The following is a 21,173-nucleotide window of genomic DNA, read 5'->3' as shown; positions in this document are numbered from 1 at the left end:
GAAGTTACACTAGTTAGACAGTTTTATGCTGTTTAGGTTATGATTTCGGTTCTCTACCCTAATTGTTGATACGCTAGCACACGCTGCTAATAAATACATCTTTATACTCGCGTAGTCCGTTTGCTTTGTAATAATAACGATTATAGAAGTGAATAGAGACCCAGCTCTGCATGAACAGTGTTGCTCCTGATATTGTGAGTCCCAGCCTCCGTCTCCATTAGGATATGCGGTGGGTCATTTTTTGACTGTGACCGTTATGCTTTTGCCTCTATTTGGATGCCTTGTTGTTGCTTGCGTTTCACCGGTATGTCTTGAATATAGCCTTCGAACGCACACTGCAGCTTTTGCCTACTTCTATCGGACACTTTATTTGCAACTCTTCAATCAGCAATCAGTCCTCATCCATCTATAAAAGATGCCACCTCTGTGTTGCTATTTGCAAGCATGGATCAAAGAGGCCATAGGCACGGAAGGGGAGCAAGAGGCCATGGCAGAGGCGCCAGAGGAAGAGGAAGAGGAAGAGGAGTTTGTATGCGTGGAGGAGGAGCTGCAGCAGCATGAGGACGAAATCTCGAGCTCAAGTTTCAAATGAAATTCGGGCAACAATTATTGACCATGTCATCAATCATGGCTTGTCCTTTAGAGAGGCTGGACAAAGGGTCCAGCCCATTCTGAGTCGGAGCACTGTGGCATCTATTGTCAGGCTTTTTCGGAATGAGAACAGGTAATTCACAGTGTTACTGTAATGTATACCACTGTGTATTTCAGCTTTACTGTATTGCCCAGTTAGCAGAACAAACTGTGTCTACAGTAATGCAGATTTTTTATCAATCCCATTTATGTGACTGTCATACAGTAATGTCAATTTTGACATGCTTTTTGCTTTTACTTTATAGAATCCACACATTACCACACACTGGTGGCAGAGGAAAGATATTTACTATTGAACAGGAGTCTGCCATTGTAGATATGGTAGTGGCAAACAATCCAATCAGACTGTGTGAAATCCAGGCAGCAGTAATTGCAGATCAGGGAGCATTTAGAAATATAAACAGTGTGAGTTTGGCAACTATAGATCGAGTCCTTAAACGAAACCATGTCAGAATGAAGCAGCTGTACAGAGTTCCATTTCAAAGAAACTCTGACATCGTTAAGGAGGCACGATTCCAGTATGTGCAGGTACATTTTTTTTTATTGTGATGCATTGTTTACCCTAGTTACATGCAACTGGAATAATTTGCTTTATGAATTTTCTCTTTTTCTTAGAGAATAATGGAGCTTGAAGCTGAAGGGGCACATCACAAATTCATTTTTGTGGATGAAGCCGGCTTCAACCTCTGTAAAGTGAGGAGACGTGGGAGGAACATCATTGGGCAGAGGGCCACCGTCACAGTGCCAGGTCAGAGGGGTGCCAATATCACCATGTGTGCTGCCATCTCCAATGATGGGGTCCTGTGCCACATGCCAACTATTGGGCCATACAATACAGAACGCCTCATCACATTTCTTGATGCATTGAAAGAAATACTGATTCCACCCGAAGAGAGAGGGCTGTTGAGGCCTGGCATGACTCTGTATGTCATAATTTGGGACAATGTGGCTTTCCACCACTCTCGCCTTGTGAATGAATGGTTTGCAGCACAGCCTCGTATTATGATGCAATTCCTCCCTGCATACTCTCCTTTTCTGAACCCAATCGAGGAGTTCTTTTCTGCTTAGAGGTGGAAGGTGTATGATCACCGGCCATATGAGCAGATGCCCCTCCTGGAGGCAATGAATGCTGGTTGCCTGGCAATAGGTGCAGAGGACTGCCAGGGATGGATACGCCATGCAAGGAGGTATTTCCCTCGGTGCATTGCAAGAGAAAACATTCAATGCGATGTTGATGAGAACCTGTGGCATAATCGTCAAGAACGAATGGACTAAATGTGAAAGATAATTATTATTATTTCTTTCTTTTTTTTACAGTAAAGAAGGTATTTCCACCCATAAGTTTCCTTTGGTAGCTTTTTGTTTTTCCAGTATCCATTTGAGTTTGTAAAGTATCATATTTCATATTGATGGCTGTATTTTGTATTTTGTTGTCCATTGTGTAATGATTGATTGAAAGAATAAATTAATTTGACCACAAGTTGTGGTGTTTGATGGAAATATTTGCTTATGTTGCATGTTTTTACAGTTTTTTTGGATTGCTTAAGCACGATTTTCAAAACAGGGCCCGTGTTTTCAAAACACTACACACAATTAGCACAACCACAAACCCAATTAGCAAAACATTACAGATCCTTTGCAAAATTAAACACTCTTGTAAAAACTATACACTTCTGTTTAAAAACCACACTTTGTTACCATATGAAACACACACGTTTCACATTACTATACTCTGTTTGCACGAGTTACACTCTGCTGTGATAAACCTAAAACACTTTTAGCACTTCTACTTCCCTATGATTAGAGTTGGCTACCATCAACAAAGTACAAATATAATGTAAATTCACCAAACACTACACAAGACCAATGTTGCAAACTGAAGAAACTCATTTATTTCTCAACAAGCTCAAAATGTTGACATGGAGATTCATAATACTGTAACCAAACGTCACTTTACGTAAAAAAAAAAAAAAAAAAAAAAAAAAAAAAAAAAAAACACACTAGACATTGTCTCTGCGCCTAGCTGGATCTGGCCAGAGAATTTCATCAACATCGCAGGCAATGTTGTCATTAGCAAGACACCTTGGAAAGAAACGTCTTGAATGACGAATCCATCCTTGTATTGCTGCTACCTCCATCTGGTCACAGGCGTCCTCCATGGCTTGGATGAGGGGTATCTCAGCCTGGAGACGGAGATCATATACCTTCCACCGCCATGCCGAGAAAAACTCTTCTATAGGGTTGAGGAATGGAGAGTATGGTGGAAGATATAAGACGGTGAAATGTGGATGTTGCTGAAACCAGTTCTGAACCAGAGCAGAGCGGTGGAAAGACACATTGTCCCAGACAACGATGTATTGCATATGATCGATTTGATTTGCTGCTGTTATGTTGTGCAATTGGTCCAAGAATGTAAGTATGAGTGCTGTGTTGTAAGGGCCCATGTGGGCATGGCGGTGGAGGACCCCATTCTGTGTAATGGCTGCACAGAGTGTTATATTACCCCCACGTTGCCCCGGGACATTGACTATAGCCCTGTGGCCAATGATGTTTCTTCCCCTCCTTCGTGTTCTCGTCAGGTTGAAGCCAGCCTCATCGACATAAATGAACTCATGCTGGATCTCCTCTCCATCCATTCGTAAAACTCTCTGAAAAACAGTGTCAGGCAAAATTGTGTAGTTCAGTGTAGATCTAGTATACATATTACAGTAAAAGATTATGAGACAGTATGCAAGATCACACTGCTAAAGTGAATACATACCTCTGCATAATCATGCCGCAGTCGTTTCACCCTTTCGGAATTGCGCTCAAAAGGCACTCGATAAATTTGCTTCATTTGAATATGTTTTTTTTTTAGGATGCGTGCCAATGTTGATGTTGAGACCTGATGGATATTGTTGAAAATGGCGTGGTCATTGACAATGTTAGCTTGGAGCTGCTTGAGTGTTATAGCATTGTTGGCCAAAACCATGTTAACTATCTCCCTCTCTTGCTGTTCTGTGAACATAGGAGGCCTTCCCCCTTGTCGTCCCTGACCCTCAATCCTATGTAGAAAAAAAAAACAGTATACAATAGTACAGTAATTTCACAGGAAAAGGTAACAGAAGTGCTGATAGTGCATAGAATACAGTACTGTAAGCAGTTACTGAAACCGTGCAGATGTTTTTGATATGATGATATTTTTACAATACCTATTTTCCAGTCGAAATGTTCTTAACACACTTGCCACTGTGTATCGGCTTAGATTTGGCTGTACTCGCAGTCCAGCCTCCCTCAGCGTCAGGCCGTGGTTGACAACGTGGTCAACCAGTGTTGCGCGGATCTCATTGGTCAGATTCGGTCCTCTTTGAGCACCTTCTGGTCTTCCCCTTCCTCCCCTTCCTCATCCTCCTCCTCGTCGTCCTCCTCCTCGTCCTCGTCCTCGTCCTCGTCCTCGTCCTCCTCCTCCTCCTCCTCCTCCTCCTCCTCCTCCTCCTCCTCCTCCTCCTCCTCCTCCTCCTCCTCCTCCTCCTCCTCCTCCTCCTCCTCCTCCTCCTCCTCGTTCTTGTTCTCCTCTTCCTCCTCCTCGTTCTCCTCCTCCTTGTTCTTGTTCTCCTCTTCCTCCTCCTCGTCCTCCTCGTCCTCCTCGTCCTCCTCGTCCTCCTCGTCCTCCTCGTCCTCCTCGTCTTACTCTTTCTCTGACTCTTTCCATTGTGCTTGAAGACAGATGAACTCACCTGCTGCTTTTTATAGTGCTTATACACCTGATTGGTGTGTCTGCAATTAAGCAAACGAGTGTTTGCACACCTGATGACTGTGTTGAACCAATTGGTTGTACGGTGCGGTAATTTGACAGTCAGTGCTTTGGTATTGCAAGGAAGTGACTTCATGATAGATTTTTGTGTGTAATGTATGTTAAGTGTGTTTAGTGTTTTGCAAATCACTGTGTGTAGAGTAGTGATGGGCAGATCGAGGCTTCGTGAAGCAATGAAACAGTTGAACCAAATGGTCCATATTGTTTCGAGGCTTCGAATCAATCCGACACCCGTCTCCACGGTGACACCTAGTGGTCACTTGCAGGTGTTGATCTGAAACAACCTTGACGAGCCATTAAAATTGTTTTTTTATTTTTATTATTGTACTTTTCTAATATGTGAATCTTGTAACATATAGGCTCATCACTGTGCATAATGTTATTTTGGTCCTGCAAAATGAATATTAATAAAATAAATCAAGCCACAACGTCTCACTTTTTTAGATATTTTTATTCAAAAATATTAATTTCTCTGCTGTGGAAGGACTAGCCTACTTCTTTTTTTACAGATAATTTCTCCAGCCTTTGAAAAAATCCTCTCACAAGGGACACTTGTTGCTGGAATGCAAAGATATTTTTTAGCCATGACATACAAATGAGGAAAGATTACCGCTCTCTCTTTCCAGTAAGTTAGTGGATCATGAGTTCTGGGCAAATACGCATCGTTGATGTATTTATTTATTTTTTTCACTTCCACTGTGGCATCAGCTTTGTGTATCATCTGGGTTTGATGGATACGAGTATCAAAAAGTTCCCATAAACTGTCCTGTGTTTCTCCTGGTGATGATGTTGATGGGTCTGATGTTGACATTTCTATCCCTATCTTTAATCTATCTATCTATCTATTAATCTAGCTGTCTATATATATTTATATATATGTATCTATTAATGTGTCACTATACTCTGTGTCTCTAGCCTATCAGTCAATGTGTTGTGTAAATTTAAATGTAAGCCTAAATATAACTAAACTAATCGCACTATAAATGACGTTATATCACCAAAAATCTCAATATCAAACTCCTCTCACAAAAACCCACGAGGTCAATATGCGTTGATTTCACTTTTATACAGATGTGCGATCGTGTGGTCTGTTTCCGACCGTGTCAATCAAACGCTGATTCGGCGGATCACACCTGATGAAACACTTGTGAAACACTTCGAGGCTTCGTTTGGCCATAGTCACGTGACATGGGTGTTTTGAATCACGCTTCGGATCAGTGTTTCGAAACATCTGCGCTTCGGGATCTCGCAAAGCTTCGGAACGAGTGTTTCGCGTCAGCCATCCCTAGTGTAGAGTTTTGCAACAAGTGTGAGGTTGACAATGTGCTTATAGTTGTGCAAATATGGGCTGATGTTTTGCTTCTTGGGTGTAAGGTTTTGCTAATAGTGTACTACTTTTAATTTTAGTGTGTTAGCAATCCAAAAAAACTGTAATGTTTTGTGAGTGTTAGAGCATTTTGCTAACAAAATTAGTCATTTTGGCCATTGAGCTTCAGTTTTATCCTGTGTGTGTTAACTGTTTTGAAAATGTGATGTCAGAGTGGGCAAATGTGTTTAAGCAATCGAGAAAAACTGTAAAACCTGAGGTGTTCATGGCCTCATCTCTGCATCTCTTGTGTCGTGTTGCGGTGGATCTTTACACAAATGTGAAACTGTCTCAGTTGTGTATGTCTGTGACATGAGTTGTTCTCAGGATCAGTTGTTCTCAGGATCAGTTGTTCTCAGGATCAGTCGAGGCTTCCCTGTGGGATAATGGCAGCGCCGTGTTTCTCTCCTCTGCCTCATTGAGCAGAATATGGGCTTCCTTTATGGGACATCTCCAAACTTGTCTCCACAGGACCAAAGAACTCAAACACTATAAAACAAGCATGGTAAGAAGCAAGCAACTCTGAGACACTCAAACGTAATAACACGGAGAACTGTGTAACCCATTAAACATGACATGAGCCAAGCAGGATTTTGCACATGTGAAATAAAGAGAATGGTGTTGTCATGAATTCTCATTTTATGAAGCTTTGAAATTGGCGAATCAACACTGAAGGTGAAGAGAAGCTTCATTACGCCGCTCCCGTTATCCCGCGGGAATCTCTTTCTTCCTTGTGCGCGGGACGAGAGCGCATTAGCATAACAGAAACTCTGGTTATCAACTTACAATCTGAATATGCAATCATGTAAACATCACAAACGTGACATTCAGTCACAACTGCAGGTTGAGCATAAACACACGTATGATGACAGAGAGTTACTGTAATATATATATATAAAAAAAGACAAATCACATTCATAAGTGTAATCCATAATCACTTACTGTCTTTCAGTGAAATAAACATGCATTCATCAAACCCAGTGGACAGGACCTAAATGTGTCTGTGTTTAGAAATTATTCAAACGATGTAAGAATGCTGCATCTGTCTAGTGTGAGGATCTGTGCTTTGTCTAGTGTGATGGACTTTACAGGTAACTGAGAATATGAATATATAATTATCAGCAAATATGATTTAATGATTTAATTTCTGCACAGATTTATTCAAATCTTTATTACGTAAAACATGTTGATTATCCAACAGGATAGTTAGCGTGATAGGTGTGTGTGTGTGTGGTGTGTGTGTGTGTGTGTGTGTGTGTGTGTGAGTGTGTGTGTGTGTGTGTGTGTGTGTGTGTGTGTGTGTGTGTGTGTGTATGTGTGAGTGTGTGTGGTGTGTGTGTGTGTGTGTGCGTGCGTGCTTGAGTGTGTGTGTGTGTGTGTGTGTGTGTGTTTGTGTGTATGTGTGTGTGTGTGTGTGTGTGTGTGGTGTGTGGTGTGTGTGTGTGTGTGGTGAGTGGTGTGTGTGTGTGTGTGTGTGTGTGTGGTGTGTGTGCGTGTGTGTGTGTGTGTGTGCGTGTGTGTGTGTGTGTGTGTGTGTGTGTGTGTATGTGTGAGTGTGTGTGTGGTGTGTGTGTGTGTGTGTGTGTGCGTGCGTGCTTGAGTGTGTGTGTGTGTGTGTGTGTGTGTGTGTTTGTGTGTATGTGTGTGTGTGGTGTGTGGTGTGTGTGTGTGTGTGTGTGTGTGTGTGTGGTGTGTGTGTGTGGTGAGTGGTGAGTGGTGTGTGTGTGTGTGTGTGTGTGGTGTGTGGTGTGTGGTGTGTGTGTGTGTGTGTGTGTGTGCATGTGTGTGTGTGTGTGTGTGTGTGTGTGTGTGTGTGTGTGTGTGTGTGTGTGTGTGTGTGTAACGCGCAGTGGAAGTGCATGCCGGTTCACATCGCTCGAAGCCTGCAGGGACTGAGGCCATTTCTCACATAATTACAGCAAACCTGCCAGACGAGCTTCTGCGCTCACAGAGATCACTCTGGGTTTCTTTACACTGCATGAGGGAGAACCAGCTCAAGACACACACTTTGCTCACTGTCTCGGACTTCTAGTAGCAAAATAGTATAATATATGTTTTTTTTAACTTACAAAAAGTAACAGTATTGCCACGCTTTGTGCATAGTGTGCTATTCAAATATGGTAATCGTTCCTGTACCATCCTATACTGTGCCATGATAACAATACAGTGCTCTCTTTAGTAATGGTTTAGAGGGTGAGAGACAACACACATGAGACTGAAGGACTTGAAACATGTTGTTTATTGTATTATTGTCTGACCAGTGAGTGTCAAACATCTCAGGCTTTCTGATCCTGTAGCAACAGCAACACCAAAACGAATTACCAACTGATAAAATGGTCACACGTTACAATAAGGTCACAGTATTATTCTGACGTGATAGTCTCCTGAAAAATACATAGCTTTAAATGCAATCTATGTTGCTTTGGATAAACACATCCGCCAAATGCATTAATGTGAATGTTTCTTCAAACAAGGTACACCAGAGACTGCCTGTTGTTTCTATAGTGAACTAATGAAAAACTTAAAGGCACACTATGTAACTTTTTGTCTTCACCTCTACAGCCGATGGAGAATACGATGAGACTCGGGCAGAAATCACATTCACTGGTAATGTATTAAAGATTTAAAGAAAGCCGTCGGAGCGGAACGAGCCATATATATATATATATATATATATGAAAGTTGTTATAATGCTACTCTGTGCGTTCACTCGGCGGCTACTATTTGAGACACTTGTTGAACACTGCAGTGTTCGCGGCAAATCAAGAAAACGAGATGTAGACCAAAAGACCAACTGTGTTGAGCTGTATAACAATGATTAGTTTTATGTTGATGAATATATCCAAACAGTTGCTCACCTGTCTAATAAAACACATAATAATTAAAAGCATCTTTAGTGTTTCCATGGTTTCTACAAAATATAACCGGAAATCGAGGGTAACGCAACTATAATGTCATTGATAGGCGACGCACGGTTCGTGTCCTGCTTAAATCTGCTTATTTCTCTGGATTTAAACATTCTTAGAAACATTTGGGATAATGCAAGTACACAAATCAACAAAATATATTTCATTGTTCTAGCGGTTTTTGAATATTTTGATCCAAAAATCGTACATAGTGTGCCTTTAAATGGTTCTCAATCAGTGCAATGGGACTAGTTGCAATTTCAAAAGGTGAATGCTCTTTCGCATGCTTGTTTTAAGGCACACTTTACACCTGGCAATGCCATTTTCAGTTTTTCACTACATTGTTGTTAATGAAAAAGTCTATGCTTTATAGAGAAATATAATAATATAGAGCGCCCTTTCTCTTTCCCTTTGTGGTTTTTCCCAAACACCAAACTTCATGTCAATGATTTCCGCCTTGAACTTCAGTATTCAAGTACAGAATGATGCGTTTGCTGTGCCTTTTCAAGCTGGCTGTTATTAAGCCTCTCATTAAAAACACAACTCGATCCTTGAGAACTAGTTAACTACAGGCCGATCTCCAATCTCCGTTTTCTGTTAAACATACTATTAGTGTTACTTGACCTTAGTGCTGCATTTGATCGTATCGATCACAAGTTCAGTATGGAGTACAGCAAGGCTCAGTACTAGGACCATTGCTTTTCACCCTTGGGAGCTATCATTAGGAAGCATGGCATTAGTTTTCACTGTTACTGGGCACTGCTCCAGCATAGATAACAAATATATCTGAGAACCAAAGAGAACGTAACGCTCTGAGTCATTAAACCTCTAGTGGTATGTACTGTATGTACCGGAAAATGAGAGGAGACCGCTGCTTTGCGGCCGCTGCTCCCTGTGGAGCGGGTTACCTCATTACATCCGGCAGGTTTCCACTCTTAGAGAGTTTAAACGACACGTACATTGTTTTATTTTTTTATTCAGGCGTTTGATCATACAAGTGTTGTGTTAGTGGTGTAACAGGTTTTTATTAATGCCTCATTGATTTTCTGGTTTTATCTGTGACTGTGTTGTAATGATATAAATTTTTATGTGATTTTATGATTATTTTGCTTTGTCCCATGTACAGCACTGTGGTCAACATTTGTTGTATTAATATGTGCTTTAAAAATTTCTTTGGGGCTTGACGAAACTTACCAATTCACAAAATGTAACGGATGATATAAAGAGTTGGATGACTAGTAATTTCCTACTACTAAATAGACCAGTGCCCTATTTTTGATTAGTTGGGAACACTTAATATTCAACACTATTATTGATAGTATTATTGACATAACACTGACACTAAGACCTGAACTGAGCTGATGATGACTACACTGTTTTCTACAGAGCTGCTGTATCAATTAGTTAAACTCATTCCATCATTGAACCAAACTGAATCAACACTGAACTGATTTAAACTGAATGACTGTTTTTTTTTCAGCTTTACAGCAGAATTAAACTCATTATCATTGCATCGTTATTTTCCTGTTATTAATGCTTTGAAACAATCTGTTTAGTATAAAGTGCTGCTATATAAATAAAGGTGTCTTGACCCTGAAACAAAAGCCTCCCACAGGTCACTGCAAGAAGTTTGAGATGCAGTGGAACGGTTGATAATAAAATAAATCAAATTGGATAGCAGCCAATGTGCAACGTGATTAGATTATTTAGAAAGTCTACAAGTGTCTTTGAGTTCTTGGCCACCTCTTGCAAAACATCAGATCTGTTACTGTAAGCCACACATGGATGGAGTCAACACCCATCAACATATACTGTACCTTTTCTGCAAGTTGTGTTGAACAAAAGCATCAGTTACGTGACTACTTGTAACACATTGCCTTGAAACTTGTGTATTACATAAAAAATAAACAGCATTAAAATTGTAGTGTGAATGGGCAACGCAACGAATCCAAAAGCAGTCTACAGTATATGTAACATCCAGCGTGTTTTTATTGTGTGCAAACTTGTTTCTCTTTCCAGGATCCTGAGACTGTCACCTGCAGCAAGACTTCACCGGTTTGGTCCCGACAAGAAAGCTTCACTCTTACTTTACCTGGAAAATATGGTCAGGCTTCTTCTTGCAAAGGATTTAGATTGTCTTGCCAATTTAAGCCTAGCCATAAAAAATTATTTGTCTTAACAAGTATGATGTGCATTGAAAGCGTCTCAGTCTTGGCCAAGCACATCTCTGAAAACAAAAGAGGTATTTCAAGGGTCATATTTGTTAATGAGAGCTATCGAGGTTCGGTCTTCATATCGGCAGTGATTCTCTGACAGCGGCAAATGAACCGAGGCGTGAACCAACCTGTTCATTTCACTCAATCTACAAAACACAGCCAAGATTTGAATGACACGTATATTGAAAGAAACATTTTTCTCAACATGCGCTGCAAAATAGTAGATTCTAGAAATGTACTTTTTAAAGATTAAAACATCGCTAAGAAATATTGACACTGACATTATTGGCACACAAAACAATTATGAGACAGAAAACAATTCAGAAAACAGTCAAATGTAAAAGGCATCATACAATTATTGTAGTCAATTAATTTACATTTAAAAAAACATGCATTATGTCATTTATGAAAAATACCTACCTGAGAATTTTTAAAATGTGTATTCACCATATGAGACACTTGTGTGAGAGAAAGCCACTGTGCTTTTATTGTGTTCACTGGTTTTGCCAACTACTACACACATTATAGTGAAATTGCAAATTTAGTTTAGAAAAAGACACACAGAGAATCTAGGCAAAAAATAAATAAAACATGTTTGAAACATACATAAATCTATATGAGCACAGTCAATTTCCAAATAGAAAACAGAGTTTCTGGTCCCCATTGACGCCCATATAACCTTGTCCATTCTTCAACAAAAGAATTCTTTTTATATTTCCAATACATTTTAGATATAAAAAAGTAGCAACAAGCATTAATAATACAGTTTTTAACAAAGTAACATCAACTGTATATGAGAACATATTGTTTTATTTTAGAAAATAATACGGAATGTTAAAATCATAATTTTTGAAATAACCAGAATATCAATGACATGACATCGATATCCTGGTGTAAAAAATGAGCCATTCCACTGTGCTTTTCTGATTTATATGAAATCTTGCACATGAATATTAACATAACTATCTTAAGTGAGTCATTAAAGAGCGCTTTTCTGCTGAAAGCTGAATAAGACTGTAAAGCTCAACAGTTTGGTGGGTTGCCCAGCATCAGTGTCTCGTGTATCTTGAGACGGTTGGCTGAAAAACACAATGGTCTGCTAATGTGTCGGACGGTTCCTCTATAGGAGACACCTGTGGTTAATTAATGTCTTTACGGCACGTCTCCATTCAGATGCTGTGGGATCCTCCCTGTCCTCACTGGCTTTCTGAATGCTTCTGTCTTTAATGTAATGGGAGATTCAGTCTTTAGAAAGTCTCTCATTTACAAAGGAGGGTTATGACACCAGTTACAGCACAGAATGCCAGTGTGCTACTTTCTTTTCCCAAGACACCCTGGACAATGGAAGATCGCACTGCCGGTGTTCACTTTCCCCTCAGAGACGCAGCTTGAAAAGACTTCCTTTGACACCTTCCCACATTCAACGACGGGCTAAAACCACTGACAGCTCCCTCAAATGGGAAAGATTGCCTCTGTGAGCCGGGAGAAACCCTGTAGAGCACAACACAAGACAATAGCCCCTCTGAGTACATTCGTCTCTGTCTGTCTCTGCCTTTGGACACTGTTGTACAGCTCAACCATCTCACTAACTTGAGCAGAAAGAGTTAGTTAGTGTGACACTGCTGTCTGTGAGTTCAGGTTAATGTTCATCAGGGTCTCTGTCTTGTTGGTGACATACAAAGGCCTTTCTCTTTTTACCCATTATGTCTTTTGTCACATCAAATTTGACTCATTAACATTCCCATTCTTCAGCAGTTCCACATCAACACTGAGCAGGACCTTTAACCTTACGCTGAACTCTTGCTAAAAGAAGTCACAACATACAGGTTTTGAACTTTTGATCATTTGAACCTTTGATCATTTGAAATTTCATTTTCAATCTGTTATTGATCATACTTTATAAATTCCTAACCGAGTAAATTTTCACTAACTCTCCACCAAAACCAGCACAGGCTTTTACAGGCATAGCAAACCTTGACTGTGTCTGCATTATCACACATATCCATATCATATAATTTTTGTTCTTTGCAAAACAACTAAAAGCCTCATTTCCCCATTGCAAATCAGGTTTATTGGCAACATTACAGACCTTTAGCTGTTTGCAAAAGAACAAATCAAACAAAAGTCATTGAAATATCTCAACACAGCAAATGTTTCAAGTGGTTTCCCTTAAATTCAACTGAAAATGCAACTTTTAAAAGTTTTTAAACTTCTGCAGTTTCCAAATTATTCAACCCCTCGTGTAAGCACTGTTTCTTTAGCTTTGAACATGCAAACTATGCTTCCAACGGTGTCTCTAGGAACATTTAGTGCATTCGTTATCTTTTTGTATCCTGTTCCTTGTTTGTTCTTTAGTTCTAACATGCAGTCAAACGTGACACTCAACTAAAAACACATCTCTTCGGCCTAGCATACACATAACACATTATAGACTTCTATAATTCAATGTTAGGCTGCATAGTTTAGATCAGTCGGAACCAGGAACACTTCCCATAAATCCTGATGTACTTGGTACATCATGATAAGGATGGCGTCTACGCTAATATTAGTCTCTCTGTTTATCCCGAGGTTTACCACAGTCCGCCGTATCCGGATCTGATGAAGGACCTGCGCCTGGACACGATGACAACGCAGTCCTGGAGTGTCAACTAGTCTCTCTCCCCTATGGCGCCTGGACCCATCTCAACGCATCCTGGAGTGCCAGCCTCATCAGCCCTGTGAAGGCCTCATTGACACGACAGCCATGGGCACTGATCCTCAACAACTCGTCTCCAGTCGATGACTTCGACTTACAACCAGATGGAAATGGATAAATACTCTAAATGTTCTGATCCAATCTGACCTGTAATGCTCCTGATCAGATTTCACCGCTGGAATAGATCAGATTTCACCGCTGGTATACCACCTGTATATCCTCGCCTCCTCGATCCTCGCCTCCTTACTCCTCGATCCTCGCCTCCTCACTCCTCGATCCTCACCTCCTCACTCCTCGCCTCCTCACTCCTCGATCCTCACCTCCTCACTCCTCGCCTCCTCACTCCTCACTCCTCACTCCTCGATCCTCGATCCTCGATCCTCGCCTCCTCACTCCTCGCCTCCTCACTCCTCACTCCTCACTCCTCACTCCTCACTCCTCACTCCTCACTCCTCGATCCTCGCCTCCTCACTCCTCATTCCTCACTCCTCACTACAGCCTTACTTGAGGTGGACGATGACGCAATTTTCTTCTAGAAACAAACTTTGTTGTATTATTTTCATGTTATCACTGTGAAGCTGCTTTGACACAATCTGTATTGTGAAAAGCGCTATATAAATAAAGGTGACTTGACTCAACCAGTGGTGGATGAAGTTCCTGAAAGCCACATTTGAGTAGTTGTATTAGTAGTTATCTTATGAGAAAATGACTTTGGTAGAAGTTAAAGTCACTGCTAGAATATAACTTGAGCTATATTGTGCACACGATTAACTCAAAACGGGAACGAATTAGTAAAACATGCTGACATATTAGTAAATCGTGGGAAAAATTGTTGATTCATGACAACAATATACATATTTTTTCCTGCATGTCATGTGTGGGGCTTCAGTTATTGTGAATGATACGTCTATGTGTATATATCACCTTATAATGCTTGTAATCACATAGTCATAACTCAATCTTCGGGTAAAAACGGCAGACTTCTCTCTGATGAGTCTTCCAGACTTCTCCAATCATGTAAATTCGACAGCAAGCTCGCTGTGATTTTTAGTGCCACGTTGTAACACCTGCTTTTAAAACATTTTTGATGCTGCATAAAGAATTAAGGGACCAGAGACTTCCAGAGACGTCCAAGTTTACATCTCAAATCAACATACAGTCAGCAAACACATAACATAAATAGCCGTTCAGTTGCGAGGGAAACACCAATGAGATCAGACTTTTCTAGAGGAATTTTGGCTACCAAGAGCTCAGTCATTGGAGTAGTAGGAGCGAGATGAAACAGTGCTTAAGTGCAATGTTGATGAAGCCATGCAAATGAGTCTCCAAGCGGCTGTTGGTGATGTGGACAAACAACAATAAATGGAAAGGGTGTTGTTAGCAGAACGAAGACAATAATCCCTTTTTGGTCAAGGTCGTATTTATAGGTGAGCTGTTTCCTCATGCTTACACAATGAACCTTATTTGAGTTCAGGAAACACAAGTTCCTCAAAACAGGGCACAAACACAAGATATGATTGGTGAGAAAGCTTCTCCATGTGGTTAACACCATGTGCTTCTCAATATCCCTCCTTGTCTCCTCGCTCCTCCGTCCTCCATCCTGTGACCCGGAAACCGATCGAGCTCAGCCATTTTGAAGGACATCTCAATTCTCTAATTGCACCGTGAGGAGGCGAGGATCGAGGAGTGAGGAGGCGAGGATCGAGGAGTTAGGAGGTGAGGTTCGAGGAGTGTGGAGGCGAGGATCGAGGAGTAAGGAGGCGAGGATCGAGGAGTGAGGAGGCGAGGAGTGAGGAATGTGGAGGCGAGGAGTGAGGAGTGTGGAGGCGAGGATCGAGGAGTAAGGAGGCGAGGATCGAGGAGTGTGGAGGTGAGGAGTGAGGAGTAAGGAGGCGAGGATCGAGGAGTGAGGATGCGAGGAGTGAGGAGGCGAGGATCGAGGAGGCGAGGAGTGAGGAGTGAGGTGAGGAGGCGAGGATCGAGGAGTGAGTAGGCAAGGAGGCGAGGATCGAGGTGTAAGGAGGCGAGGATCGAGGAGTAAGGAGGTAGGGATCGAGGAGTGAGGAGGCGAGGATTGAGGAGTAAGGAGGCGAGGATCAAGGATCGAGGAGTGTGGAGGTGAGGAGTGAGGAGGTGAGGAGTGAGGAGGCGAGGATCGAGGAGTGAGGAGGCGAGGAGTGAGGAGGCGAGGATCGAGGAGGCGAGGAGTGAGGAGTGAGGTGAGGAGGCGAGGATCGAGGAGTAAGGAGGCGAGGATCGAGGAGTGTGGAGGCGAGGATCGAGGAGTAAGGAGGCAAGGATCGAGGATTGTGGAGGTGAGGAGTGAGGAGGCGAGGAGTGAGGAGGCGAGGAGTGAGGAGGCGAGGATCGAGGAGGCGAGGAGTGAGGAGTGAGGTGAGGAGGCGAGGATCGAGGAGTGAGTAGGCGAGGAGGCGAGGATCGAGGAGTAAGCAGGCGAGGATCGAGGATTAAGGAGGCGAGGATCGAGAAGTGAGGAGCCGAGGATTGAGGAGTAAGGAGGCGAGGATCGAGGAGTGAGGAGGCGAGGAGTAAGGAGGCGAGGAGTGAGGAGGCTAGGATCAAGGAGTGAGGAGGCGAGGATCGAGGAGTGAGGAGGCGAGGATCGAGGACTAAGGAGGCTTCCAGAGGAGTCATGAGCGAGGATATACAGGTGGATCCTTTGCGGAAGAGTTTTATCAACTAAACGTGATGCACGTATAAATTCTCCTCCCCCTTCACATCGGTCACAATAATTTTAATTAATACTTTACCTTTGCAGTTTATATAAACCGCACATCTCACATATTGCAACAGGCTATCTTGCTTTATTATTATTCATTATGAATTTCTTAAATAACCAAACTTCAACAACATAAGGGCAGATCCTTTGAGCGCTGCTGATGATGCTATGAAGTGACGAGAATGAAGTGATCACTGATTCCAATTTATAACAAACCTTTCATTCGATTCCTCCGTCATCATTTTGTGGATGCACAAAAAAGAATTGAAAAGCACCCACCCTTTCTACCTCATGATTAATATAAAAAGGAGAAGAGAAGAATCTTCTCCTTTTAACGCTAACAGGCTAGACACTGACTAGAGTGCCCCCTAGTGACAGCTAGTGGGACAGAAAATACAATGTCCACATCTCAAGATCCAATCAACAAGCGATACACAGAACCAAGTGGTTCTCGCTCTACATTTTTTACTTTTTCGTAATCCATTAAACTCGGTTATATGTCACAATATGGAAGAAAAAAATGTGTTGCCACTTCTGTTTCACTGCGACTTTAAACGCAATACAAAGGGAACTACGAGCTTGCTATCCTGTATGTAGAGCAAATTCCAGATTCAATTCAATGCACTTGAAAATGAGTATGAGCAGGAATCACACACCATCTCTGCAGATGTTTCGTACAGTGAGCTCCTCATGAACACACAGACACGAGTGAGGCATGTCCTCCAGGCACTGTAACACACAGCCTCTCTCAGCTTTCACTCGGATATCTCTGCTCCTGTCTGGACCTGTTCTGAATGTATCACTGCAGAAAGCCATGAAATAATTTGAGATGATACTGCCAGTTTAAATGACTAAAGCATGCCATCATAGTCATTATGACATCAATCTTTCCTCTAACTTACATTTACTTCAAACAAAAAAAGAAAGAGACAGAAAAACAGGGGAGGGAATGTGTAAACATTCTGTGTATGGTAAAAACATTGATTTGTGGATGTTTGTCCACCTATTCTGCTCATTTGTCATAGCAGGACTACTCACAATAACCAGTGAGGATAATGGGGATCCTCTAAAATTGTAATCTACGCCGGTGCTGATATCCTCGTGGACCAGTGCGCCGACATGTAGCGCCGCTGTGCAGTCCCGGCTGTGGATCCCTTCCCAACTCACTTCCTAGATACTGTCCTATCCTAATAAAATGCCTTTTTTCTGATTTCACAAGATTTAGTTTGTGATAAACATCTTCTGTACACATTTTTTTCTCACAGCTTCTCACTGTGGCATTTAATTCGTTTCTCACAGGTTTGCATTTAAAGTCTGTGTAGAGAGAACGGTGTCGTCTTAGCGGCCCCTAATGATCTAACTAATGATCGTTGCGACGGAAGTGAATCAATCAAAACTAACTTTAGCTGGAAAATATCTTTATTCAAGAACCGCTATAAAGACAAAACAATCTGTTACCTTAAATTATACGTTTATCTCTGTAAAGCTGCTTTGAAACAATCTACATTGTTAAAAGTGCTATATAAATGAAGATGACTTGACTTCTGCATATTTGCAAATATGCTTCTAAAAAGCTTCTAATCCTGTGAAATTGGTCAGACTAGAGATTATATATGCAACATAAATTAATCCAATGATCCAAAAACATCCATAAAACCATGATTTATTCAAATCATACATTTATATCAACTCACATATATGCACATCATTTCTTTCTATGTATATCTGATGAACAGTCGTTGTTTGAAGGAGAGAAATGAGCAAATAAATCCTACCCGCCGAAACTGAAGCCAAATGAGACTTCTGTGTATGAATGTTTATGATTGTGAAGAAGAGCATACACTGATATTGATAAGGATTGGAGCTGAACTGTCACAGGCCAGAGCCGTTAGATCTTATTTGATTCTTTCACAGATTACACAATTTTAATTTGTTCCTTTAGGATTCATTTTTATTTATTTATGCCATTAGAAATACAGAATGTAGAATGGCAAAATTTAACAGAGCAAACACAAAGTAATCTGTGAGTTCCCCCCCCCCCCCCCCCCTTGTAGTTCAGAGTAGAAATGATTAAATGAGTATTTATCTTTAGCTAAGTGCTACCAAATTTCATTTGTGAGCAAAAAGGAAACCGAGATCAGTTTTCTGTATATTAAAGCACTGTTGACACAGTAAACAAGTCTTTAATTCAACAGTAATCTGGACGAGACGTGGTGCTGTTGTCACAACATTGCTGATCTGCACATGTGGTCATTAAGCCAGAGGACACAAGAAGACATACAGCCGGCTCAAAGAGAAGTATTCATCACTGTTTGCCAGCCTTGCTTCATAAGGATATCTATTCATAAAGAAATCTAAAAGATGTGGAGAACAATGTGTGTTGTTGACTCACACAAGCGTTTCGGCTTTTATACACTTCAATAAGTGGACATTTTATACTCTGTATTTATACACTTTCACAGATTGTAAAAAGGGAAATGTGCTGTTGTTTCTCAGATTGGACCCTTAAAGCTTTCTGTTGGTGTAGCTGGTCATGCTAGATTATCTGTCCTCAATCAAAGCATCAGAAGAGCAAACTGGCATTACTCCTGAACATCTCTCAGCATTGAGGCTGTGTTTGTTTTGCACATGGCGATGTGAGACAGTACTTATCAGACAGTAATCGTTTCTCAGATGGAGGGTAATGTGAGGGACCACCATACCCCACACCGCAGAGGATGGAAAAGTATCATATGGGACGCTACGATTGGTATGAATCCCAGAACACATGCAGGAGTTCATGCACGATCTTCAAAGGAGATTGTTACTTAGGTTCACTCACAAATCCATCTCCCCATATCGCAAACAGTCTTGCGAAATACAGACCTAAAGGGAAGGTTTTTTTTTTTTATAACAATATCAGTTTTGCTTGCCTGAGAGCTGAAACTTTACAAGTCTAATCTAAGCGTCTAGTAATGTTCCCTGTGGGGTTTCTGAAGCTTTGAACCCTTTTGGAAAGTTTACAGGCAAAGAAAAGCTGTCAAAAACAACAGTTCATATCCCATAATATAATATGTTATGGTGTTGCTGGTGAAAACTGCTCCTTTGAAATGGCACTGGAGAAGTCAGACTCTCACTTATTCTTTGTACATGTATGAAACCCAGAGGAAGACTGCCTTGCAATTTGCAAGCTCTTTTAAGATGCATGTGCATGTCTCAACCAGATGAAAAACAAACATATGACTGATGGAATTATGTGTTGGGTGATTTATAGACAGGCAGCGGGTGCAAAACACACGTTTCTTCCACCTCTTCACTACATGCTATTACTGCTGTTATTCTCTTTAGACTACTGATAGTTTGTGGTTTTTACCCTCAATTTAAGTGAAAAATGGTGAGATTAAGCATATTCTGTTTAAAATTCAACTCTGTTCTCTTTCCCTGCTAAACCATCAGGTATGTTTTGAATGGGACGCTGGTTACTGGTCTCCAGCATGGGAAGTGGGAGCACTGGTAGACCAGCTAGACCAGCACTAGACCAGTCTAGTACTAGGCAAGATACCAGTTTGCAGTCTGAGATTTCAATGTCAACTCAAAATTGCTCATCAAACTCACAAAAGGTCAAATGATCAATGAGTTTTGAACTATATTCACATTCATTTTATATTTCTATGCTCTGATTGTATTGACTTCTGACTCTTTTTTGTGCATTAAAAAAAGTTTCCAATAAGATCAACTGCCCTTCTGAAAATACAAAATAAAATATAAAACAAAAATAGCCTTACATATCCTACATCATAAGCGTTTGGGTCAGTGAAATGGAGATGTTTATGTACAAACACAGCTGAGAATGTAATTGCTGAATAAGTGATAGTTTTGCCATGAAATAACAAACCGAAGCTGGGCCACACGCAGGCCATAGCAATGCCACATGTCAGCCAAGAGCAAGAAATAAACCACAACTGAACCTTATCTGAGCCACAAAATCAGTGTATAATAAATATGGAGTCATCTCAGCCTTAATAAGCCTGTTAACAAGCAGAATCACTGAAGCAAAGAAGAGGACAGAGAAAGAGAGGAGCAGAAACACAAGAAATTCACCTGACTTCAGATCGATCTATCTATCTATCTATCTATCTATCTATCTATCTATCTATCTATCTATCTATCTATCTATCTATCTATCTATCTATCTATCTATCTATCTATCTATCTATCTATCTATCTATCTATCTTAATTCACTATAACCTTGAAGGTAATGCCTTGTACCATCCTTATCCTCTCTGTGTGTATCTGAATGCTGTCACACACGTCAGCACTAATGGGCAAGCTGACTTTCCCTGAGTGACTGGCTGACATTTTGCAGCAGGCAATGGAGTTGTTTAGCAACTAGTAGCAAAGGTCTGAATGAAAGAAATTTCAGAGTCATCAATCACCTGACAGCTCCAGCTCCGCCCACTTAAGCAAGTCATCACCATAACACTCACTGCACTCCTCAATTACACGAGGAGCTGGGATTACTGTCCTGCACTGAGCATTTCTGCATATCACTGTTTATTTGGCCTGAATTCTGTAACAAGAAGTTTCACACATGCTAAGACACACAAGGTACACTATCAACATTTGTACATAATTATCGTCAAGGAAATGTAGTGGAAAACCCGTGTTGTGCGATGTTAGTGTGTTTAATGTGATATGTACGTGTTTGCTAAAGTGTTTTAGTGCATTGCAGTCACTGAGGTTTGTGGGTGATGCTTACTGGCTCGAGTCAAAAGAGCTGAAACCCAATACTCTATGGTTCTGTCTGTAATATATGGATCATGTCC

The sequence above is a fragment of the Phoxinus phoxinus genome, assembly GCF_949152265.1.
Source record: "Phoxinus phoxinus genome assembly, chromosome: 18".
In the NCBI taxonomy this organism is placed as follows: domain Eukaryota; kingdom Metazoa; phylum Chordata; class Actinopteri; order Cypriniformes; family Leuciscidae; genus Phoxinus; species Phoxinus phoxinus.
This window is presented reverse-complemented; position numbering follows the sequence as displayed.